The following is a 15,956-nucleotide window of genomic DNA, read 5'->3' as shown; positions in this document are numbered from 1 at the left end:
CCCATTATCATTCTGAAGTCCACGGCTTCTACAATTTATATCTTGCAAATCCAAGACAGATTGTCAAGGTCGATATGGGTGTAGGTGGGTGGGACTTCTCTTTCCGAAACTAGCGGCAATGTGAGGAGTCGCGCTCCAATGTCGACGAAAAGTTTTGCATAGAAGACGAAGGCAGCATGATTGTGCCCCTTTGCAGTATTACTGTTCGAAACAGAAGAGAGAAGTAACATTATGTATCTTTACTAATCAAGTTTTCTCTACCACAACATGAATAGTTCATTTACTATTTTTTTAGTAGAAGAACGGCAACAACTCACTGTTCAGCCTGGATCTTCCACAGCCCCTGACGCTTTTCCAGGACTTTCCATTGCCCAAGACCCTTCACCTGGAGTTTCTGGCGCCCAAGAATCGTTGCCTTGGCCATTAACAGCCAAACGGAGACGAGGAAAAAAAAAAACGCACACATGACAAAAAAAAAAACACCAGCACAGATATTTCTTCATACATCGATATTTCACTACACAACTTGACTGTCCTTAGCATCCCTATTCCGCAACTAAGTGTCTTCTTTCTTTTCCAAATGGACAACCAACTCGAAGTGAATTCTGAAGCCTGAGGTCGACATTCGCTCATTTCATGAAACATTTACATTATCACATACGGATCTTATATGCATCTTTCTTTTCAGGTAACTAATATGTTGTAAATAAAAATTGTTAATATTTTCATCGAACATGCTTTTCCACGATTTCATTCAAAACAACGCCCTTCAAGCCTGATACACAGAAATTACAGCACCAATGTGTTCTAGGGCGCAGAAAGCATTTTTGTAATTTTCGCTGTGCTCCTCCTTCCTTATTAGAAAATTAAATGTTCCAGACGTCCCTTGTAGGATATTTAATGTATTTTCACGTGGTGAAGAGCTTTCGTAGATAACATGAATACTTTTCATTGTATATGACTGGAGTGGGAGTTTCTGATGTTTCCGAAAAAGGGTCAAAAAATTGTTACACTTTAGTGCGCTCCAGCGCCGACGCCGCCCGTCATAAAATCAAACCTGACTCCGGCATTTTATAGGAACTATAGTCCACTTTAATTTCATATGGAACGTCATCTTCGAAAAACGTTTAGTATTACAGATAATTTAAATGTAACCGTAGGCTTCCGCGGCCGTTTTCAATGTCAATAAAATTCTTCTGGGTTAGAGACCGCATTGTCATTTATAAAATTCCAACGTTTCGGCGTCTGTTGCAAGACGCCTTCCTCAGGGTGTGTTGCTAACTGCTGAATGAGCGCAAGTGTGGGTACATATATACTATGGAAGAGTGTTGTGATTGGATGTGAGGGTGAGGAGGAAGGGTACTAGGTGTTCATTTTATTGGCGTTTGCATTGCGTCTTGTTATTGGCGGAAATAGGCGTTTTCCATTGGAGTTTCCTTTACTGCCTGCCATTGGTGGAAATCGGCGAATAGGAGACTTAGCGGCGACTGCAGCGTAGCGTTGTTTACTAACTGCCTAGTATCGACTAGCCCGCGTCAGCGCTCTGTGTACCATCCTCCGCTGTGGCCTACCGCACGCCTGTTGCTTTGCGCGAGCTGTCCTTCCGCAAAGCTGTCACAGCAGGCAGCCAAGACGCTGGAAGTCTGTACCCGTCTTCTCTGTTCATATTATCGGGTCGCTTGGCTATTTCTATAGCCTCTCTAATCTTCCTCCTCAAACTAAACGGCTGTTTCGCCAGTACTCGGGCCTCTCGAAATTCGATGTTCATCCTGCACTGCTCATGATGTTCTGACACCGCTGATTTGCTATATTGTTTGAGGCGGATATATCTCTCATGTTCAGTTAGCCTCGTGCTTATTGGACGCCCAGTCTCACCTACATACAGCAGTCCACATTCACACTCGATTTCATAAACTCCGGCGGCACGAAACTTGTCAATTGTATCTTTTGTCGAGCCCAGAATGTCTTTTATTTTGTTGTTGCTACGAAAAATCGGCTTAATACCTGCCCGACGGAGAATTTTGCCCAGACGTTCAGTAACCCCTTGTACATACGGTAGCACGGCGGTGTTCTGTGCTTCGTTCTGTATTTCCCTGTTGCCCTCCTCCTTCGGCGCCATGGTTTTGCGTATCAGCCTCATGTCGTAGCCATTAGCTCCAAAAATGGTCCTGAGGTTCTGCAGTTCAGATTGCAGGTTGTATTCATCGCTGATCCTGTAGGCTCTCTTAGTTAAAGTTCACAGGGCCGAATTCTTTTGCATAGGATGGTGGTGGGTGGATGCATGCAGGTACCTGTCCGTGTTGGTGGGCTTCCTGTAAACTCTGTGTCCAAGCTTCCCGTCTGGCTTACGATAAACTTCTACGTCGAGAAAAGGCAATACCCCGTTCTTTTCAATCTCCATGGTAAACTGAATTTTGCTGTGCTGCTGGTTAAGATGTTCGTGGAAGTTCTGAAGCTCTTCTTCTCCGTGTGGCCAGATAACATAGGTGTCATCCACGTATCGTAGCCAGCATTCCGGGCGTAATGGCGCGGACAGGAGTGCTGTTTCTTCGAATGCTTGCATAAAAATGTCTGCTGCAGCTGGCGAAAGAGGGGAACCCATGGCAACACCGTCCGTCTGCTCGTAAAAATCCCCTTTCCACCTAAAATAGGTGGTCGTCAAACAGTGGCGCACTAGCTCGCTGATGTCAGGTGCCATGCGTTCCTCTAAGATGTTCATGGTGTCCGTCACGGGTACCTTCGTGAACAAAGATTTCACGTCAAAATTGACCATCAAATCCGTATCAGAGACACGCTTCTCTTTCAAAAGTGCTATAAAATGGGTGGAGTCTTTGACGTATGCATCTGTATGTCTCACTAAACGTCTAAGCTTCGGAGCCAAATCTTTCGCTAATTTTTAGGTCGGCGAGTTGATACTACTCACTATCGGCCGTAAAGGGAAGGCTTCTTTGTGGATATTTGGTACCCCATATATTCTTGGTGCCTGTGGCACCTGTGGAATGAGTCTACGGGTCGTGTCAAAATTCATCCTGGTTTGTTTCAGCAGCGCTTGCGTCGATTTCACTATCTTGACCGTCGGATCCCCCTTAAGTTTGTGGTAAATGGGTTCCTTCAAAAGATCCTCCATCCGCTTATCGTAATCTACTGTGTCCAACACTACGGTGGCATTTCCCTTGTCCGACTGTATTATCACAATCTGAGAGTTGTTCTTCAGCTCCTTGATGGCCTGACGTTCCTCTTTACTGATGTTTTGCTTCGGAGGCTTTGCGTGAGCCAAGACTCGTACTGTTTCTTGTCGGATCTTCTCTGCTTCTGGTTGTGGTAGATGGCGTACCGAGGCCTCCACTGATTCGATAATGTCTTCTTTCGGTACTAGTTTTGGTGCGATTGCATAGTTCATCCCTTTCGCCAAAACTTTTGTGGCTGCATCGCTCAAGGTGTGGCTGGAGAGGTTCACCACTGTTCGTCGCGTATCCAAAACTGGTCCTTCATCTCTTGTTTTCCGTTGCAATTTGTCGAACTTCGTCACCTGGCGACTGGTGGTACATTCACTTGATCTGGCAGCTTGCTGGAAGGTTAACCTGTCGACCTTGTGCCAGTCATCCTCATCCAGTTTCCCACTCAGAAAGAGGTGCAGTTCACACAGTTTTATGTTGTTCACGTCGAGACTACCACGAATGTGACGGATCCTTTCCCGCAATAAAGCTTTGCTGGCCTGTGCACAGATATTCCTGGCCTTGTACGATTTTACGTGGGACGTCAGCCGTAAAAATGTTGGTACTACATTGGCATCCCTACATCTCTTCAGGAACGCAAGATCATTCAGCAGTTTACCTCTTTTCAGCCTCAGTGATTCGAGCTGCCTGATGTTTTTGTAAATCTCCTGCCCATACAGGTGCGTTAAATGTAACCGTAGGCTTCCGCGGCCGTTGTCAATGTCAATAAAATTCTTCTGGGTTAGAGACCGCATTGTCATTTATAAAATTCCAACGTTTCGGCGTCTGTTGCAAGACGCCTTTCTCAGGGTGTGTTGCTAACTGCTGAATGAGCGCAAGTGTGTGTACATATATACTATGGAAGAGTGTTGTGATTGGATGTGAGGGTGAGGAGGAAGGGTACTAGGTGTTCATTTTATTGGCGTTTGCATTGCGTCTTGTTATTGGCGGAAATAGGCGTTTTCCATTGGAGTTTCCTTTACTGCCTGCCATTGGTGGAAATCGGCGAATAGGAGACTTAGCGGCGACTGCAGCGTAGCGTTGTTTACTAACTGCCTAGTATCGACTAGCCCGCGTCAGCGCTCTGTGTACCATCCTCCGCTGTGGCCTACCGCACGCCTGTTGCTTTGCGCGAGCTGTCCTTCCGCAAAGCTGTCACAGCTGGCAGCCAAGACGCTGGAAGTCTGTACCCGTCTTCTCTGTTCATATTATCGGGTCGCTTGGCTATTTCTATAGCCTCTCTAATCTTCCTCCTCAAACTAAACGGCTGTTTCGCCAGTACTCGGGCCTCTCGAAATTCGATGTTCATCCTGCACTGCTCATGATGTTGTGACACCGCTGATTTGCTATATTGTTTGAGGCGGATATATCTCTCATGTTCAGTTAGCCTCGTGCTTATTTGACGCCCAGTCTCACCTACATACAGCAGTCCACATTCACACTCGATTTCATAAACTCCGGCGGCACGAAACTTGTCAATTGTATCTTTTGTCGAGCCCAGAATGTCTTTTATTTTGTTGTTGCTACGAAAAATCGGCTTAATACCTGCCCGACGGAGAATTTTGCCCAGACGTTCAGTAACCCCTTGTACATACGGTAGCACGGGGGTGTTCTGTGCTTCGTTCTGTATTTCCCTGTTGCCCTCCTCCTTCGGCGCCATGGTTTTGCGTATCAGCCTCATGTCGTAGCCATTAGCTCCAAAAATGGTGGTGGGTGGATGCATGCAGGTACCTGTCCATGTTGGTGGGCTTCCTGTAAACTCTGTGTCCAAGCTTCCCGTCTGGCTTACGATAAACTTCTACGTCGAGAAGAGGCAATACCCCGTTCTTTTCAATCTCCATGGTAAACTGAATTTTGTTTTTACGAGCAGACGGACGGTGTTGCCATGGGTTCCCCTCTTTCGCCAGCTGCAGCAGACATTTTTATGCAAGCATTCGAAGAAACAGCACTCCTGTCCGCGCCATTACGCCCGGAATGCTGGCTACGATACGTGGATGACACCTATGTTATCTGGCCACACGGAGAAGAAGAGCTTCAGAACTTCCACGAACATCTTAACCAGCAGCACAGCAAAATTCAGTTTACCATGGAGATTGAAAAGAACGGGGTATTGCCTTTTCTCGACGTAGAAGTTTATCGTAAGCCAGACGGGAAGCTTGGACACAGAGTTTACAGGAAGCCCACCAACACGGACAGGTACCTGCATGCATCCACCCACCACCATCCTATGCAAAAGAATTCGGCCCTGTGAACTTTAACTAAGAGAGCCTACAGGATCAGCGATGAATACAACCTGCAATCTGAACTGCAGAACCTCAGGACCATTTTTGGAGCTAATGGCTACGACATGAGGCTGATACGCAAAACCATGGCGCCGAAGGAGGAGGGCAACAGGGAAATACAGAACGAAGCACAGAACACCGCCGTGCTACCGTATGTACAAGGGGTTACTGAACGTCTGGGCAAAATTCTCCGTCGGGCAGGTATTAAGCCGATTTTTCGTAGCAACAACAAAATAAAAGACATTCTGGGCTCGACAAAAGATACAATTGACAAGTTTCGTGCCGCCGGAGTTTATGAAATCGAGTGTGAATGTGGACTGCTGTATGTAGGTGAGACTGGGCGTCCAATAAGCACGAGGCTAACTGAACATGAGAGATATATCCGCCTCAAACAATATAGCAAATCAGCGGTGTCAGAACATCATGAGCAGTGCAGGATGAACATCGAATTTCGAGAGGCCCGAGTACTGGCGAAACAGCCGTTTAGTTTGAGGAGGAAGATTAGAGAGGCTATAGAAATAGCCAAGCGACCCGATAATATGAACAGAGAAGACGGGTACAGACTTCCAGCGTCTTGGCTGCCTGCTGTGACAGCTTTGCGGAAGGACAGCTCGCGCAAAGCAACAGGCGTGCGGTAGGCCACAGCGGAGGATGGTACACAGAGCGCTGACGCGGGCTAGTCGATACTAGGCAGTTAGTAAACAACGCTACGCTGCAGTCGCCGCTAAGTCTCCTATTCGCCGATTTCCACCAATGGCAGGCAGTAAAGGAAACTCCAATGGAAAACGCCTATTTCCGCCAATAACAAGACGCAATGCAAACGCCAATAAAATGAACTCCTAGTACCCTTCCTCCTCACCCTCACATCCAATCACAACACTCTTCCATAGTATATATGTACCCACACTTGCGCTCATTCAGCAGTTAGCAACACACCCTGAGGAAGGCGTCTTGCAACAGACGCCGAAACGTTGGAATTTTATAAATGACAATGCGGTCTCTAACCCAGAAGAATTTTATTGACATTACAGATAATTTATTGACATATAGCATGGATTCAGAAACTTCCGTCCTTGTTTAACACAGCTAGCTCTTTATGCTCATGAAGTAATGAGTGCTATAGACAGGGGATGTCAAATTGATTCCATATTTTAAGATTTCTAAAAGGCTTTCGACACCGTTCCTCACAAGCGCCTTCTAATCAAACTGCGTGCCTAAGGAGTATCGCCACTGTTGCGCAATTGGAGCCGTGATTTCCTGTCAGAAAGGTCACAGTTCGTATTAATAGACGGAAAGTCGTCGAGTAAAATAGAAGTAATATCCGGCGTTCCCCAAGGATGTGTTATAGGCCCTCTATTGTTTCTGATCTAGATTAACGCCGCAGGAGACAATCTGAGTAGCCGTCTTAGATTGTTTGCAAATGATGCAGTCATTTACTGACTTGTAAAGTCATCAGATGATCAGAACGACTTGGAAAATGATTCAGATAAGATATCTGTACGGTGCGAGCAGTGGCAATTGACCCTGAATAAGGAAAGGTGTGAAGTTATTCACATGAGTACTAAAAGAAATCAGCTAAATTTTGATTACGCTATAAGTCACAAAAATCTGAAGGCTGTAATTTAAACTAAATACTTAGAGATTACAATTACAAAAAACCTAAATTGGATGATCACGTAGTTCTACTAAAGAGACTGCTTACACCACGCTTGTCCGCCCTATTCTGGAGTATTGCTGTGAGATATGGGATCTGTATCAGATGGGACTGACGGATGACATCGAAAAAGTACAAAGAAGGTCAGCTTGATTTGTATTATCGCTGAATGGCGATATAGTGTCACAAACACGATGCGTGAATTGGAGTGGCAATCATTAAAACAAAGGCGTTTTTCGTTCCTACGGGATCTTCTCTTGAAATTTAAATTACCAGTTTTCTGCTCCGATTGCGAATACATTCTGTTGGCACCCACATACATAGGGAGAAATAACCATCACGATGTTGTTGTTGTGGTCTTCAGTCCTGAGACTGGTTTGATGCAGCTCTCCATGCTACTCTATCCTGCACAAGCTTCTTCATCTCCCAGTACGTACTGCAACCTACATCCTTCTGAATCTGCTTAGTATATTAATCTCTTGGATTCCCTCTACGATTTTTACCCTCCACGCTGCCCTCTAATACTAAATTTGTGATCCCTTGATGCCTCAGAACATGTCCTACCAACCCGTCCCTTCTTCTTGTCAAGTTGTGCCACAAACTCCTCTTCTCCCAAATTCTATTCAATACCTCCTCATTTCTTGTGTGATTTACCCATCTAATCCTCAGCATTCTTCTGTAGTACCACATTTCGAAAGCTTCTATTCTCTTCTTGTCCAAACTATTTATCGTCCATGTTTCACTTCCATACGTGGCTACACTCGATATAAATACTTTCAGAAACGACTTCCTGGCACTTGAATCAATACTCGATGTTAACAAATTTCTATTCTTCAGAAACGCTTTCCTTGCTATTGCCATTTAATATCCTCTCTACTTCGAGCATCATCAGTTATTTTGCTCCCCAAATAGCAAAACTCCTTTACTACTTTCAGTGTCTCATTTCCTAATCTAATTCCCTCAGCATCACCCGACTTAATTCGACTTCATTCCGTTATCCTCCTTTTGCTTTTCTTGATGTTCATCTTATACCCTCCTTTCAAGACACTTTCCATTCCGTTCAACTGCTCTTCCAAGTCCTTTGCTGTCTCTGACAGAATTACAATTTCATCGGCGAACCTCAAAGTTTTTATTTCTTCTCCATGCACTTTAATACCTAGTCTGTGTTTTTCTTTTGTTTCCTTCACTGCTTGCTCAATATACAGATTGAATAACATCGGGGAGAGGCTAAAACCCTGTCTCACTCCCTTCCCAACCACTGCTTTTCTTTCATGCCCCTCGACTCTTATAACTGCCACCTGGTTTCTGTACAAATTGTAAATAGCCTCCCGCTCGCTGTATCTGACCCTGCCATCTTGAGAATTTGAATGTGAGTATTCCAGTCAACATTGTTAGAATCTTTCTCTAAGTCTACAAATGCCGCTCAACTCTTTAAGAGAAGTCAGGGCTCGCAAAGAAAAATGTAAGTGCTCGTTTACCCGCTTGCCGTTCGAGTGTGGAACGGTAGAGAGACAGCTTGATGGTGGTTCATTGAACCCTCTGCCAGCAACTTTATTGTAAATAGCAGTACAATCACGTAGATGTAGATGAAGATAACAGCAAAAATTTGGAAAAAGTGCGATAATTTTGAGGTTTTTTTAAGTTCTCGTTGTGAAGCGGACGTGCAACAAGGAAGAAAACAAGAAATTCAGATTCAGTAACCCAAAAAACATACAGAATCGCTGAGAAAAATACTTGTACCATTTTGTTAAGGAAAAATCATAGTTTGACTGGGCTATATGATCACTTGGATGGGTCTTGTAGTAAGAGGTGTATCGCCTAACGCTGCTACACAAGTCCCAGCACCCTTATCCCAGATGGTCGCCGAGAACCCTCGCTGGTAGAGTAGGTGTTCGCCACTTTGTGCGCAGTAATCTGGCCCTAGGGGCCGCCGAAGCCACCTACCGCTCAGCGGCTGGTACAGCCGCCGGAACAGCCGCCCCCGGGGGACGTGGGGGGACTCCGTATGCCCGCTCCGCCTTCCTCTTGTTGACGTGATCGATACCGCCGTCTCGCTCCTTTCCTGAATCTGTTGGACCACACGACTCGCTTTTATTTCATCTTATTTTCCAATTTCCCAGATGCCATCTCTTTCCTTTCCTGCCTACCAGGCGAGCCGGTTTCGCTTTGTACTCTTATTTATTTTTCTTTCCCTTTGTTTTTCTCGGACGTTTCGTTGGGCCCTGCCTCGAGACACGAGATACCCTGCTAAATAGCGGATGCGTATTCCTGTCGCACGTCTCAGGAGAAATAGCCGAACTCTCAAAACTGTCGTTAGGTGTTTCATATTACTTGACTACAAAAAGAAGGAAAAGTGAGTGTCATTTTTGCTGGGACACCCCGAGAGGTAGTTTTTATGCACAGATCTACAGCCACTATAAATTGCTGGAATAAAGACATATTGTCGTCCGGAGTGGCCGAGCGGTTCTAGGCGCTTCAGTCTGGAACCGCGATTCCGCTACGGTCGCAGGTTCGAATACTGCCTCAGGCTTGGATGTGTGTGACGTCCTTAGGTTAGTTAGGTTTAAGTAGTTCTAAGTTCTAGGGGACTGATGACCCCAGAAGCTAAGTCCAATAGTGCTCAGAGCCATTTTTTAAAGATATATTTCGAGCATGATATCACATCTGTGAAGTTTTAAATGTTTCGTGTGCAGCATATCAGATGCACATCTTTCCTCTTCGTCTTCTTTTTCTTCTTCTTCTTCTTCTTTCTGCATGTATTAGGCATTTACCTGTTGCACCCCACCTTTCCCTTGGTCGCAGGTTCGAATCCTTCCTCGGGCATGGATGTGCGTGATGTCCTTAGGTTAGTTAGGTTTAAGTAGTTCTAAGTCTAGGGGACTGATGACCTCAGATGTTAAGTCCCATAGTGCTCAGAGCCATTTTTTCCCTGGGTCTTCCTAAAGACATTCTACTCACTGGCCAATAATTCTTCAGTACTTTTTGTATCCAGTCGTCTTTCATTTTTGCGAAATAGTTCTTCCAGTTGTTCCTGTATTCCTTAGTCTGCTCATGTAAGGTGTTATTTTCTGATATCAGCATTCCCCCTCCTGTCGGAGTGTGTTTATTTTTCGCAGTAATAGCATTTCCGATGCTTATAATCTTTGTTCACTTCTTTTCAACATTTTGAACATGGCTGCCCTACTGAACAGCAGGGGTAAAAGATAGTCAACCAGTTGCAATAAACGATGGTTTTCAAATAATCTTTATCATGGTTTCGATAGATTTAAACCCGTCTTCTTCAGAAGGACTAACAAACTTCACATTCGCAATTCATCCATTACATCTACATCTACATGACTACTCTGCAATTCACATTTAAGTGCTTGGCAGAGGGTTCATCGAACCACAATCATACTATCTCTCTACTATTCCACTCCCGAACAGCGCGCGGGAAAAACGAACACCTAAACCTTTCTGTTCGAGCTCTGATTTCTCTTATTTTATTTTGATGATCATTCCTACCTATGTAGGTTGGGCTCAACAAAATATTTTCGCATTCGGAAGAGAAAGTTGGTGACTGAAATTTCGTAAAAAGGTCTCGCCGCGACGAAAAACTTGTTTGCTGTAATTACTTCCATCCCAACTAGTGTATGATATCTGCCACACTCTCTCCCTATTACGTGATAATACAAAACAAGCTGCCCTTTTTTGCACCATTTCGATGTTCTCCGTCAGACCCACCTGGTAAGGATCCCACACCGCGCAGCAATATTCTAACAGAGGACGAACGAGTGTAGTGTAAGTTGTCTCTTTAGTGGACTTGTTGCATCTTCTAAGTGTCCTGCCAATGAAACGCAACGTTTGGCTCGCCTTCCCCACAATATTATCTATGTGATCCTTCCAAGTTGTTCGTAATTTTAACACCCAGGTACTTAGTTGAATTGACAGCTTTGAGAATTGTACTGTTTATCGAGTAATCGAATTCCAACGGATTTCTTTTGGAACTCATGTGGATCATGTCACACTTTTCGTTATTTAGCGTCAACTGCCACCTGACACACCATACAGCAATCTTTTCTAAATCGGTTTGCAACTGATACTGGTCTTCGGATGACCTTACTAGACGGTAAATTACAGCATCATCTGCGAACCATCTAAGAGAACTGCTCAGATTGTCACCCAGGTCATTTATATAGATCAGGAACAGCAGAGGCCCCAGGACGCTTCCCTGGGGAACACCTGATATCACTTCAGTTTTACTCGATGATTTGCCGTCTATTACTACGAACTGCGACCTTCTTGACAGGAAATCACGAATCCAGTCGCACAACTGAGACGATACCCCATAGCTCCGCAGCTTGATTAGAAGTCGCTTGTGAGGAACGGTGTCAAAAGCTTTCCGGAAACCTATAAATACGGAATCAACTTGAGATCCCCTCTCGATAGCGGCCATTACTTCGTGCGAATAAAGAGCTAGCTGCGTTGCACAAGAGCGATGTTTTCTGAAGCCATGCTGATTACGTGTCAATAGATCGTTCCCTTCGAGGTGATTCATAATGTTTGAATATAGTATATGCTCCATTAAAAGCTCCATTAAAAGCAGTCTCTACACGATATATATCGGGAACGGTCTGTACGTCCATATGTAAAAATTAAGTGCCCTAGAATGAAGCCGTTGATTCTATGGGCCATTCCCACAAGGGAGTGCAGCTTTCTCCAACACCATGGAAGTTATTCCATGTCCGACCGTCGTGCCCCTCTTCTTGTCAGTGTACGAGGGCTCTTCAGAAATTAAGGAACGATAGGTCGCGAAATGGCAACCACAGTGAAAATCCAATCTGTTTTATTTGCAACGGTTACTATAAACAATTTAACTCAGGTGACAGGAGTCTTAACAACGTCTCGATCCTCCTTACACCAGGCTTAGTGCACCAGCTCGCCCTGCCATGGACTCAACAAGCCGTTTTAAGTATCCTGCAGAAATGCCCAGCCTTGCTGCCTCTACAGCTGTCCATAATCGCGAAAGTGCTGCCGTTGCCGGATTTTGTGCACGAACTGACCTCTCGATTATGTACCATAAATGTTCTATGGGATTCACGTTGCACGATCTTGAAGCCCAAACCAGTCGCCCGAATCGTCCAGAATGCTCTTCAAATCGCGGACACCTGTGTCCCAGTGGAGTGTCGATGTCATCCATAAAACAATCCATCGTTGTTTGGGAACGTGGGTGAAAATTGCCTCCAAGCAGCCGAACATAATCTTTTCCATTTCAGAAGATCCAGTCCACTTCATGCAAACACAGCGCCATTATAGAACCAACACCAGCGTGCAGAGTGCCGTCTTGACAAGTGGGGTCCATGACGTTTTGGGGCCTGCGCCACACTCGAACCCTACCATCAGCTCCTACCAACTGACATCGGGACTCATATGAAGAGACCATTGTTTTCCAATCTCGTGACAACGAGCTCAGGAGAGACGCTGCAACCAATGGCGTGGTGTTAGCAAAGTCGACGTCTGCTGCCATAGCCCACTAACGCCACATGTCGTCGCACGGCCCGAAAGGATACGTTCTCAGTACGTCCCACATTGTTTTCTACCGTTATTTCACAAAGTGTTTTCTGACTGTTAGCACTGAAAACTCTTTGCAAATACCGCTGCTCTTGGTTGTCAGATCAAGTCCGTCGTCCACGGCGTTGTCCATGGCGAGAGGTAATGCCTGAAATGTGGTATTCTCAGCACACTCCTGGCATTGTGGATCTCGGAATACTGAGTTCCCTAACGAAATCGAATGTCCCACGCGTCTAGCTCCAACCGCGCTCAAAGTCTGTTAATTCCCGTCACATGAATCACACGAGAGGAAAAGAGAGCCTCCGCCAATGCATTGCCTTTTACGTCTTGCGTACGCGATTCTATCGCCATTTGTATTCGTGAATATCGCTACACCATGACTTTTGTCACCTCAGTGTATACTTTCATGTTCAGAAAATTTTGGAATCGTTTCTTGAAGTCTCTCTCACTTGAGATTCTGACGTTCTTCTTCGAAGTGCAGCATCCACCCTTGCGCGATGGGCTGGTTAGTGACATGCCAGTAGCAGATAAATTGATCAACCAGCCAAGTGCACCAAGTGCAGTCCCTTTTATCTTACTGCAGGAGACATATCCCAACAGCGTGTTTTTAAACTTCACTTTCCCACATATCAGTTAGATTAACTCGTCAGAAACATAAAAAAATACGCAAGAGGTTTGAGTACTTTCCAGGAATGGTCAGCTAAGAATTAGCATGCCTCTGCCTTCATTCAGATTCAACTCATTCGGCAGACGGACTTACAACTTAATTCCCACTCAGAATCATAACGACTTTCCTCCTGGGCTGTGTCACACATTTAAATCCAAGATGAACGTGTGAATGAGCCTAGAACTTTCATCCACAGGCCTAATATTTGCTTTTCTTTTTATAATAGGCGAAGAAAGCACATCAATACTTCAAAGCTGTAAATGAAGTTCTCGAAAGAGATGAGAAAGAGAAAACTAGAAAAGATCTAAAAGCATCTATTCCTTGATAAAAACTGAAAAATTAGAAAGAAGCAGAAAACGGTGACAAAACAGGAAATAAAACAATCCTAGTTTCAGATAAGCGTTTTCTGTTAATTTTATAATGTTGTTTCTAGTTCCTCATTAAATTTCGAGTTTCAGTTATTCAGCAGACTACATAGGAACAATTTGCGTATTAAGAAGATTGCTTCTTTTATCACGAAATGCGCTTGGTACATACTATTCGGATAATTCATTTTTTTAATGCGTTGTAGAGTAGAATCCCTTTACAGTCGAATTTCCTCGACAGAGACCAAAAGATTTACGACTTCTGCTTGTGCTATTTTCCATGTCGCTTTATTTTTGTTCACGTCGTAGTGTGTGGAACGTATTCACGGGTCGAATTTTAACTGTTTTGGGACACTGATTGATAAGGACTGTGAAACGTCCCCTTAGAAAAATTTATGAATTACTGTGCTGATAAACGTCTTACATTATTTGACTTTCAAACAGCTGAGCAAAACTGAACGTACTCAGTCATTACTCTCTTTACTTATTCTGATCAACACTAAACTGACACATAATATTTTTAGGCAACGCAATCTGACTTTCAAAAATCCCTACAAAAGAATGGCCCTGACTAACAATAACCTATACCTTTCATGGATCACTTACTCACAAAAATCTTCGTTACTCAAACTACAGCAATACAGGGAGCGCCAATACTGCCAGCTAAATAAAAGATTCTAACTACTAATAGGCATCGTTATCAAATGAAAAATTTTGATAGAGAACAAGCAATGTATTTACCTTAATAGTATTCAAAAGTCATCATATAAATATATCAGTTCATGTTATCCAGTGCTACAAATTTACTCTTTCTGGCGGACACACGTCCAGATGGTGCGCTCTTAAAAATCTGCCATCTCTCCCCCCACATCCACCACTGCTGACGGCTCACCTCCAACAGCGCAACGCTACGCGCTGTTCACATCAAACAGCCCAACACTAAAATAGCGAATATTCCAACAGTGCCAACCAGCCACAGGCTGCACACAGCACAGCCAGTGATTTTCGTACAGAGCGCTACGTGACGTTACCAACATAAAAACCTAAACAGCCTGCTTACAACTGTTTCGAACAATAAAGGTCTGCATCATGAGGGATGAAACTGTTTATAAATATCACATTTTATTGCGTCATTTGTTTTTACTTTCCCACTACGCTTGTCGATGGTTCACTCTTCAGATGGAGAATTGTACTATTACATTCCTGGTGTTACTGTAGAGCAGAGATGCCTTTTCACAGCAGTAGACCAAGTGAAGCACATGTTTTTTAGTAGAATTTCAAAAAAAGGCGCTGTTAAAAGTCAAGTCGTATGAATTAGTAAAACTAAATGTGCTTACAATGGAAGTTAGAATCGAAAATAGGCTTATGCTGTTACTTGTTGAAAGTCCTCTTCATTGAACAGTATGTTTACACTGTCACATCACTCCAAGATGTTATACGAGTACATGTCAGAGATATGCTTGCTCACATTGAGTACACAGTTAATTGAAACGTGTGTTCCACATGGTGTAGTGGAGCGAGGTCTGGATTATTAAAGTACAGAATGATAACTCGAGACATTTGTTAATGAAACACATACAACTTGTTAATAGAAAATTAAGAAAACAATAATACAATGAGTAGCACTGGTAACACATCCACCACTGCTGGCGGCTCACCTCTAACTGCGCAACGCTACGCACTGTTCACATCAAACAGCCCAACACTACAATAGCGAATATTCCAACAGTGTCAACCAGCCACAGGCTGCACACAGCACAGCCAGTGATTTTCATACAGAGCACTACGTGACGTTACCAACATAAAAACCTAAACAACATGCTTACAAATGTTTCGAACAATAAACCCGTATATGAATATTACAATCCAATTCCAACTCTTCAGAATACATTAAAAAATCCACAGACTAAACGCTATATACACGAGCATATGCCTAAAAATAAAACTCTCCCAGTTCAAGGGCCAACATTTAAAAGCATATCAATAAAATTACTTACAATGTCACCCCATTAGTTTACTATCATGAGAAACCTAAATTGCATTCTAAAACCCCAAAGCCAAACAGGTAGATATAAAGTAACTTACAAAATCTAAATACTACAATATAGCTTTTAAAATAGTCCTACAGTACATAAAGGTTTTACATCACACTCCGTGGCCACCATTATGTTCCAGAATACTGAATCATTTAAATACACCAGGAGCAAGGATTAAATGAATGTC

Source organism: Schistocerca gregaria, chromosome 1, assembly GCF_023897955.1.
Source record: "Schistocerca gregaria isolate iqSchGreg1 chromosome 1, iqSchGreg1.2, whole genome shotgun sequence".
Taxonomy (NCBI): Eukaryota; Metazoa; Arthropoda; class Insecta; order Orthoptera; family Acrididae; genus Schistocerca; species Schistocerca gregaria.
The sequence above is the reverse complement of the archived record's forward strand: the minus strand, read 5'-3'. Positions refer to the sequence as shown.